Genomic DNA, 11,503 nt, shown 5'->3' with positions numbered 1-11,503 from the left:
CCCATATCTTGTTCTAAGAACAAAGACACTCATTGTATATGCATAGTGCACTGGTAGTCTATGTGCTGGAAACCGACTATGAATAGTTTCACCCAGTAGAGAGAATAAGAGACATAAACCTCAAATTGAGGAAAACGTCCCAGTATTGCAATAAATATATTCCATTTCCTAGGTTATACTACTACAAATAACACTATGTTTATAGTAAGAAACGAAGGAGAAATATATAGAATTATAAAATGACACAATCTACTTTTAAATAGTATTTATCTTTTTTATAACTCCTTATGAAACGTATGAATAGTATATAAGGATTGTCTGCAGGATCATTGTACATCTCCCAGAGTTATATGCTGAAAATCTAAATCCTACTACATCAGCAATGATTGTAATTGGACAGCAAGCACTAAAGAAGTTTAATCGGGCCATATGGAGCTGCACACTCAGTCTAACTTGTGTCCATACAAACACTAGGAACCTAAATTCATTAGAAAAGCAAGAAGAATAAGGTCCTTTATATACTAAAGATGGAATTATCAGGAGAAACCAACTAAGTTTATGGACCTTCAGCCTCCAGAGCTGTGTAAAAATAAATGTTGTGTAAGCCTACTGCTCTCTGGTGTTATTTTTTTCAGCATAGAATATGACTAGTCATCAACAATTAAATATAATAACTAAATCATATTCCCCTGCTACAAATTAAAAAAATGAGCAGAAGAGATAACTTACTTAGCATAAGGCCACTATCACCAAGACTTATGACCTAAGTTGGATCTGCTGAGACCCAAATGGTGGAAGGAGAATATACTGTAAGTTGTCCTCTGGCCTTTGTGGTTGCACTAGGGAATGGATGTAAACATGTATAAACACACACACACACACACACATGAGAGAGAGAGAGAGAGAGAGAGAGGGAGAGAGAGAGGGAGGGGGAGGGGGTAAGGGGGAGAAGGAGACAGAGACTGAGATATGCAACCTAAATACATAAAAAATAATAATAAATAAGTAAATAAATAAATATTCCAAAAGGAAAATTAAAAAATAAGGATTTTTTTTTTATTTTTAACTTGTTTTTATTACTTATTTTATGTATCTACATATCAAATGGTATCCCCTTTCTATGTTTCCCCTCCACAAACTTCCTATCCCATCCACCCTCCCCCTGCTTCTATGAGAGTTCTCCCCCACAGACCCACCCTCCCACTCCTGCCTCATTGCCTTAGCATTCCCCTACACTGGGGCATTGAGCTTTCACAGGACTAAGGGGCTCCCCTCCCATTGATGCCCAACAAGGCCATCCTCTGCTACATATGCAGCTTGAGCCATATGTCTCTCCATGAGTACTCTTTGGTTGGTGGTTTAGTCCATGAGAGATCTGGAGGGTCTGGTGGTTGATACTGTTATCCTTCCAATAGAGTTGCAACCCCCTTCAGTTCCTCCAGTTCTTCTCCTAACTCCTCCACTGGGGTCCCCATGGGAAAAAAATTCATGTCTGGAGTGCAAAATTATGAGAAAGACTAGTTTAACTTAATTTAAAAATAACTATGAAAATCATCTGGTATTATTAAAAAGATATAGTAGTCAACTTGGTGAAGTTCCCACCAAGATTTTTTCTTTCAGTAATATACCAGAGGTAAACACTGAATAATTGGGATTTTACTAATTACAGTGCATAGATTTAAAGATGCTCCTTGTTAAGCTAAATACTTAGCATGCACACACATACGCGCACACACACACTCACACACACACACACACCACACACACATTAATCAAACCAACAAGAAACAGCAAAAGGGAAGCCAAGGTTCATAAAGCAGATCGAAGTAAAAGATTAATAAATACTTACATTTAACACATAAAAAATATTGTCACGAAATAAATAAAAGTGGTGCTAATAATATAGAATAATATGGAAAGCAAAAATTTATTGAATAAATCTAAGCCTATGAATTACCAATGGTTATCGGCAAAAATATAGTTTCTATGTAAAATATGTTTTGATTTGTTCTCTCTGAATTAGTTTATTTTCCAAACCATTAATTCATAGTTGAATATGCATACATGGAAAACTGTAATGTTTCTCTTTGTAAGATTTTTTAAAACTTAAGTGTGCGTGTGTGTGTGTGTATGTATATATGTGCTTGTGTGTTTGTATCAGAAGGGATAGATGTCCACAGAGGCTGAACGAGGTTATCAGATGCCCTGATGTTAGAGTTATAATCAGTGTTTAGCCTCCTGAATTTGGCTGGGAACTTAACTCCAAAAATCTGCAAACAGCAAAAATCTCTTAACTTCTGAGATACCTCTCCATCCTAAATAAAATATTTCAGATATGTATATTGTGTATTAATCAAACCAGAGTAAATAAGAGTGCATACCTGGAATTTTATGATATATGTATTGTAAGTACATTCAAAAAGCTATTTCCTACCAACATTGAGATATATAGTGTAAGACTGTTATAACATTCCTTGGACTATGTCATAGGTATAAATTATTTTTAATATAACTATTCATTACAATACACTTTGATCCAAGCTCACTTGTCAGCTTTCAAGTAATCAATAAGTGATTCATCTAAACATAAACAGATCAGCATATATTTGATGAGACTTAGTTTCTCTTATCATTTCTTGATAATTAGAAATGAACTTCCAAATCTATATTTTATTTTTATATAACAGAGGAAATGGATACGAAAAAACTAAAAAAATTGTCTTTTCCTTTATAGACATATTCAATGGATATAATGTAACTAATAGCCAAAAAAGAAAAATATAAGTTATGCTTTTATTAGTTTACTATTCTTGCAAAAATTGAAATGCCAATGCCTTTGTCATAATAATAGTCTGGGATTCTATATTATTCTATAATGATATCATCCTGTAGCTTTTAAAATTATATTAAAACTATATATATACACATATATGTATATGTGTGTATATATATGTACATACATACATATACATATATGTATGTGTATGTATATATATATATATATATATGTATATATATAGTGTGTGTGGGGGTGTGTGGGTGTATGTGTGTGTTTGCATGTGTAGATACTGATGTGTATTTGTGTATGTGTATGTTCTTTAGAGAGTATATAGGTGTGTCCATGTGCTTGAATGTGTGTGTATATTGATGTTTATACCTGTGTGTGTTTGTGTGGTTCTTTTGAAGGGGTATGTGGGTGTAGGTGTGGTTTTGGGTGTGTGTCTGTATCTAGTTCTGAGAATAATCACTAAATAGAAAATACCCCATCATAGTTTCACCCCAGGAAAGAGGAACAGAAACACAGACAACCCTCATATACAGAGGTAACCATTCAGTCACCTCATCAGAGTGACAAAGAAAAAATAATATTTTTCAATCTTCTTCCTAGTCAAACTTTCATCCACCATTTAAAATGGTAGTTGAAAATCACAGAATTGTCCAACTGAGCTCAAACATCACAGAAGGGGGTCAGAACTAATAAGTTATGACTGATTTTTCCAGTTTTAAAGATTTTGTAGATACACATTAATAAATTACTGAATCCATTCACTATTTGAGTGACCTACTTTAAAATCAATTAGGTACAAACTAAACTACCTTCTCTGTCTCTGAATTATTCATAACTCCACCCCCATATCTGGGTTAATTACCATTTTATGCTAATTTGTATATTTTATATATTAAATTTATCTTATATTCCTTTTTACTTTTTGAGCTACATACCTTTTAATCCTTTGACCCATATTTTATATGTTTAGAATTTAGGATTTTTAAAATTCTTTTATAATAAAAAACTATTTAACATTTTTCTGAAATGGTTTCTTCAGTATTCATCCCTAAGACCTTTCACAAGAGCTTTTCTGACAGGACTATTTAGTAGATTCTCAGCCCTCGGTGAGTTAGTGAGAAATTATGAAGCTGTTCAAGGGCCCATCGACATGCTGTACAGAGTACTATGCTAGTCCCAACAATTGGCCTGGCTCTCTAATGTGGGATTTCATACATTATTAGCAGTGCATTATTTTATTGGAACCAGAATAGTAACACTAAGGTATAATATAAATAATTAACTAAAAATAATTTATGCATATTACTTATATAAGGGGAAGTCAATAAAAGGATGGAAAATAAAGCAGTTATTAATAAAGGAAGAAAAAATAGTTTAGAATTAAACTCCCCCTAAGTTCTTCTACCCCTCTAAGTAGATACATATTTCCTAATATGTTTAAATACATATTGCTTATTTCATCCATTCCCACACACACATAAAAATATATAAATATATATAAGGATGCCATTCTACTACCAAAAAGAAAAAATGTTCAAGTGAGATTTAAAGAACTTACGTAGGAGTGATGTGTGATTCGGGCATCTGGCACAAAAGAGGGATGCTGATACTTGAGCATTATAAGATTTTTGACAGACTTCAAAAATGTTGTCAAATTATTATCTAGGACTTTGAACTACAAGGATTTTAGCTTTGAGAAGGCTTTAATGGGAGAAATCAACCATCATTCACTGAAATAGATAAAACTATGAAGCTAAAAGAAAATTGATTTTTAAAGAGCATGAAGAAAAGTACTCAATTTATCTAAGAGTTGTCAGACTGAGAAATGCTTCCGAAATCAGCAAATGAATGAAAAGAGTCAAGCATTCGAGGGCAAGGATGAGGAAATAGTTGAAAGCTCTAGAGCCAAATACACCAAAGGGACATTAAATGTGGCAATTCAATGTAAATAAGTTTTATTTTGCTCTCCTTCCTTTAACACAAGCTGAATAGATACATTTTTAAAGCAGACTATCAGGAGTGATTTTTGTTTTGTTTCAGAGAAATGAAAAAAAATTCCAGTGACTGCCAAGTTGAATGAGTAATGAATAATATTTATAAATCGCTTTATTTGCATGTACTTCATACTTTCAACAAGAAGGCTCAGCATTATTTTAAATATACATTCATTAAAACAAAATGTCTATAAAACATGTAAATCTACTTTCTTAATTACGAGCATACATAAACCTAAAAATAAAAAAAATTTTAAAAAGCTCCTGGTTGAGCTTGGATATGATGGGACAAATGGAAAATAGATGAAGAACATATCTTGTTTGAGTTGTGATATGAACCTGAAGTAAAGAAGGCAAGATAAAGACATGCTTACCAAGTACTTCAGTGTCTACTGTGACAAATGATTGCAGATTTCTCTTCTCTGCATTATGGTGATCTGAGCATCAGGAACTAAATATGTAGATAAAAGAAAGTAGTAGAGTAATGAGAATATCTTAAATGAAATTATATGAAACAATTGTAATGAGAGTATCATAACAGTACAAAAGTAATGAAAATATGATAAACAAAAAAAAATTCCACTAATGGTGAAAGATACCAAGCAAATTTTCTATTTCCAGGGTTAACTTGGGGGATGTTCTCTATGTTTTGGGGTAGAGGAATTGATTGGATTGTGTTAATGAGGTAAAATCTAGAGAGCTATACATAAAGTAACAGAGCTGTTCCTTGTCCTGACAAGTCATTTGTATGTCAGGGTCTGAAACATCAGTTCCACATGGGAATAAGCAGAATTTGATACAAGAATCTTGGCATAACACTTGCATTGGTCCACTGGAGGTTTCAGCTTATGTAATCCTTCTGGATAGTTTCATGCCAGCAGCAGCAGACCGATCTGTTCCCTTCATTCTACCCCTACTTGGGATATATGTTGGTGTCCTATCTCAAAGAGATAAGTAATATATTTGGTAAATTCAAAGAAAACAAAAACAATATATGAAAACAAGAATAAGAACAAGAACAACAAAAACAAGAAGAACAACAACAATAACAAAGCCCAAATGCCCTATTTAGGGGTTGTATTATTATCCAGTTACCCTGTTTCCTCATCCTGTTAATTCTAAAGAACTAATAAATAAATGTGTTGATTATGCAACTTAGTTTATGGAAATACTGTTGTTCTTAAAGTTAGATAGCAACAAGAATTTGTATAAAATGACATGAAGGACTTTTTACAGATTATTCCAATGAGTGAAAGATTTCATTCAACTCTACTGATACAAACAACAAGATTGGTTAACAGACATACTCAAGAACATTGGCTATTACAAAATACATTTTGAATGGAATCATTCAGTAGGAAACACTCTAGCATACTTACACATGTAATCTCTTAGTGTTCTATTTCTGTTTGCTAACAAAAACTGTGGCAAGGGAATGCTTTCACAATAGGAGATATTCTTAGTAAGACACTTTGTGTAGTTTTCTAAATCTGAAAGACAGAGTTATAACATAGAAATTCCAATCTTAAAAAAAAAGATATATTCTAAGCAAATATAGATGTGATGTTTATTGTACGAAACTCGAGACAATTTTATAGTTCGGTAAATTTAAGATAATGTTGACATCTTTTTGTCACTGAACAGCCATAAGTTACTAATAAAGTGTTTCTCAGATTTCACTAGCAAACCAAGTCAAACTATCTTCCGTAGTATGGCATGATCTCTTCTTATTGATAGTTATAACAGGAAAGTGGAAATTTCTATGTGTTCCATGTGTTTTTTAGGCTGTTTATGATGAGAAAATCATTAGTCAGGTGAGAATTTGCCCTACCCTAATCCTATCTTGTTAATAGAAGCAAATATCTCTTATTTCTAATTTTCTTATTTATAATTTCTAAAGCTGTAGAAGCCAGAACCAAGTCAGGAGAGTTGCAAGTACAAGAGTACAGAGACTTGGAGACATATGAACTCATAGAACAGCTATGAAGACAAGCTGGAGTAACAACATTATCAAAAGTGAAAAATAAAGATGCCACAGAAATTCCTGTCATTTCATCTTCCTGTGATCTGCTACATATTGGTATCTGTACGGTGTGTCACGGATGATTTCAAACCATCAATAAAAGATCAGTTGCAAATAAGTAAGAAAGAAACATACTTTGCCTCAATTAAAGACAACCATACTTTTCAATTTAGGTATTTTTGTTGTAGGAAGTATGTAGAAGAGTCACAATATCCCTGATAGGCAGTATTTCTTTTAATGAACAAGTGACAATGTTGTTAAGAGTTTTTGTTGTTGCTGCTGTTGTTGTTGTTTATTTGTTTATCTGTTTAGTATTATCAGAAACATATGACTTAACATTTATCCATAGTCTTTCTACTCTTTTCTTATCATTATCCATCAATAGATCCTACATAACATCAAATATTTTGAGTAGTCTGGCCCTCCAAATTAGTAACTGTCCTGGAGGATTTGTCAGCAAAGATTTTGATTAATTATGTAAGTCTAGAACTTTCCATATGTTTAGCATATTGGTCATACAGGGCTAATAAAGACAGATTTGCCAGGATTAAAAGCCAACTGAGAAGGGCATCAGGATGACTCAGTAGGTAAAAGTGTTTGCTGCCCAGCGTGATGATGTACATCTTATCCCTGGAACCATAGGAGAAAAAAGAAAATTTACTTTTCAAATTGTTCTTAGTTCTATACACCACCTAAACACAAAGTAAATAAACATAATACAAATTTTAGCCCCAGAAAAAATTATTTAACTATAAGTAAATTATTTAACGATAAGTATTGCCTCCTGTTGCTACTTTAGAAATCGGTATCACTTATTGCATGATACATTAAATGGTGATATATGAGCTGGTTTAAACAGTTCTGTTTTTTTTTTCTTCTGTAGAAAAGTTTTATGGTACATTTGCATTCTACTTCGAACACACAATGTACATTCAGTTAAATTCTATGTGTCTACTGACCTATGTACTCTGGTTGCTTTCTTTTTATTCATACAGCTTTCTTTCTGTTCTTCACACTTCCCTATGCTTCATAGTCTTGCACATTTATCGTGTATTGTGTATTAACACCAGAAAGGTTACACTGTATTGAAATTCTCTCTCTAGAAACTGGAGGTATTAATTATCAGTATTGGACATGCCATTCAAAGCTTTGTATACTTCATAGGATACCCATTCAGAGACTAAGTGTTGAAAACAATGTATGCCCTTTATCTACCTTTCATTTGTAAATTTTAAAATTGAATTTCTATGGATGTCGATATGTATAAGAGTTTAGGTGCAGTTACTGATCTTGGGTTATTTCTCAGCATCCACACTGTGATGCAAAGCAGCTATAACTCCAGACACCCCCTCAACATACACTAATTAATGCATTAATTGAATATGTTTAATTCACTAATTGACTGTATAAAGTAGACATTTGGAAAGGTGATTTAGCAAGTGCAACAATTATTTTGCATCTAACATATACTAACAGAAAGCAAAAGAGAAGGCAGGATAACTAACTATTAGATGTTTATTGGGCACTCTAACAAGTGTTTCCCTTGCAAACCACCTGTCCAGTTATGCCTGATTTCCCTTAAATACTCAACTTTTGTTCTATTTATCAAGTTTTTCCATAGTAAGTGCATAACACTTCCATGCTTAGCATCTAAGCCTCTCTGTATAAAACACAAAACAGTTATTTTTTTCCCTAAACCAGTGATGAAATTACTCAAGGCTTAAAATAATTTAGAGTATACCATTGTCAATATGACATATCTAATATTCTACTTAGTGACAAGAAAGTAAATTTATAGCCTCAGACTTTCAGAGAGACTATTTAAAACTAATTTACTATAGGTCTGACAAAATTCCTCATTCACCAAAAGTCAATTCACCATTACTACCTTGAAACTAATACTTAAACCTGTATACTTCTTCTACACTTGTTAATATGATCAATTTGTTTCAATCAGCAGTATCCTTATAGTATCCCAGGGGCAATTCTAGGAATTTATGAACACACACTGGTAATGACTTATTTAGGGTGCTGTGTTTAAGACTATTGTCTCTCTAGCACTTAATCCTTCTAAGTTTTGGTCAGTGACATTTATTCTTGTTTCTTTTCTGAATTAATTGTTTGTTTCATTTAGTTCATCTTCAAGGTGACTATGGAACAACAGAAGACTCTCCAATGACAGGAGTTTTGACTTTTGTTTTCATTTCATTCAGAAAGAATATTTTGAACGTAAAAATTTACCCTGGTAATGATTCAACAGTGGAAACATTTTTTGTTTACCTGTGACTAGTGAAACAAGGAATAGTGACTCAATAGATGTTATAAGTTTGGCTCGTCTGATTTCATGGGTCAGTCCCTCTAATCTAACCTGAGGAAAAAACAACTTGTATCAAGAATGTGAAGACAGGATTCGGATTATACTCTTTTTATGTTTTTGTATCTTTTCCTGGATCTTGAACAATGCTGATTTAGAAAACTGTGAAAAGACACCTAGAGAGAAAACTCTACGCACAGTCAAAAATTTACTGGCATTGGAAGTATATGTCAAGAATAACAAAGAACAATCTGAAACTTTCCTTAGCTTTCAAATCAAATTCTGTTTTAAGTGTGAGATAAAGGATAGCCACTGTCTAGGGCTTCCACATAGTTTTCCTTCCATATTTGGACATGTGCGGGCACTCGCACCTTTCACAAAATGGATGTGGGTGCACACTTAATAAAGGGAACTTTCAGTCATGAAATGTTTCCTGTTGTACTCTCATGATAGTAAAATATGACATTTTCTAGCACAGTGAGTCTCCTGAAATTCAAAAAGCTTTCTTGGTTAACTTAGTTAAACAGGAAATGAATAAATAAGGATTTTTTTCACTAAACTTGTCATTAAAATATTATCAGGTCTTACTTGACACATAAGTGTTGAAGTTTACCCACTCTTTTAAAATATTTTCTTATATTATGTGATAGCAAATATTTTAGAAGCATACCACTTCCTGTTTTTTCACTAATAATTCTTTCAGTAATCACACAGCATAGAACTTAATCTTTACACATTCAAATACTTGCCAGATATGCACCTTTCACCATAGTGTGTGTGCACGCACACACACACACACACACACACACACACACACACACACACACACTTATATGCTCTGGTGTTCATATTAAGACCAGAAGACATGTTCCAGATATGAATTCTCTTCTTCAATCCTTACATGGGTTCTGGTGGGGGTGGTTTGCATGGCAAATGCCCTTACCCGCTAAAACATCTCACTATCACTTTATAGGTTCTTTGTTTTCTGTTTTTATAATTTTAATAACAGATCTGAGAAGAAAATCAAGGACTCACATATTTATACCTTGAGTCATTTATACCCTGAGCTATCTCTGTGTACTTATATCAAAAAGTGTTGTGAATGAATTACAATTTACCTCATACTTAAATGACTGCTAGTAAAACAAAAACAAAAACAAAAATAAAAACACCTCTATGAAATGATATCATCACCATCACCACCACCACCACCACTACCACCACGACTTCTACTATTTGATGATGTGAGGACACAAAAACCTGGAGAAGTTGATAATTATACATAGGAAACTCTATGGTAAAGAATGAAACACAGGCCAACAGCACTTAGGTATTACTTTTCACTACTGTGATGAGCTTTCTTTGAAGTAAACACATTTTCCAATGTATAATCATAAGTGTGACTCTTCTGAAATACTTCAAGAGAATGTCAAGTAGCATTAGGTATACTATCCATCCATAATCTTAGACAGTTGAGAAATAAAGCCATTTTTATCATTTCACCCATCACCCAAAAAGAAACTACAATATTTTCCATGATAAAATAAGTTGAAATGCCAAACGGTGGTGGCATATGCCTTAAATCCCAGCACTTGGGAGGCAGTGGCAGGAAGATTTCTAAGTTCGAGGCCAGCCTGATCTACAAAGTGAGTTCCAGGACAGTCAGGCCTATGCAGAGAAACATGATCAACAACAACAACAACAACAACAAAGTAGAAACAAATGTATATAATATATTAAACATTGCTACACTTGATCTTAGCCAAAAGGCCGAGAAGCGATATATTAAACATTGCTAAGTTTACTAAAATCCTTTAGGAATATATTAATGTGAATGGCATCAATTCTGAAGCAAAAAAAAAATGAGTATAGTGACAAATAGGTATTGTGGAGAAAAGTGTTTACAAATCTTTTAGAAAATATTTTCATAATTAAACAAAATTAAAAATACAAATACACAGAGATTTCAAGCTAGTTCCTCACTAGAAACTTTAACCTTAGTGATAGTAGTTTGTGGTACAAGAAAGTACTCATCACATGACTGGTGAAGAAAGGTAACTGATTATCACACAGCTATGTCCTTGTGACTCACAACAGAGATCTGCTGTAAGATATACCGGTACAAATACAGTGACTCTAATCAACCACCTTCAGATTCAGTTTACTACACACTCCATTAAATGAAGTTAAGATGTAACTCTGTTAAAGTGGTTAAGAACCTGAAACTACTCTATGACTATTAATCTGCTCAATGAAAATATTGACTAAGCACATGGTTGTATGCTATTCCCACACATCACGGTAAGGATTGACTCTCGTTAGTGTAACATCTCCTTGCAGCATAAGGGAAATGAGAGAGAGAGAGAGAGAGAGAGAGAGAGAGA

At 33.3% G+C, this 11,503-nt stretch overlaps 1 pseudogene; it reads right to left on the bottom strand.

Moving 5' to 3' along the window:
- Positions 1–10,826: 10,826 nt before the first annotated feature.
- Positions 10,827–10,901, bottom strand: LOC115029667 (annotated as a pseudogene).
- Positions 10,902–11,503: the final 602 nt, after the last annotated feature.

The sequence above is a fragment of the Mus caroli genome, chromosome 16 (genome assembly GCF_900094665.2).
Source record: "Mus caroli chromosome 16, CAROLI_EIJ_v1.1, whole genome shotgun sequence".
NCBI classification, from domain to species: domain Eukaryota; kingdom Metazoa; phylum Chordata; class Mammalia; order Rodentia; family Muridae; genus Mus; species Mus caroli.
The sequence above is the reverse complement of the archived record's forward strand: the minus strand, read 5'-3'. Positions and strand labels throughout refer to the sequence as shown.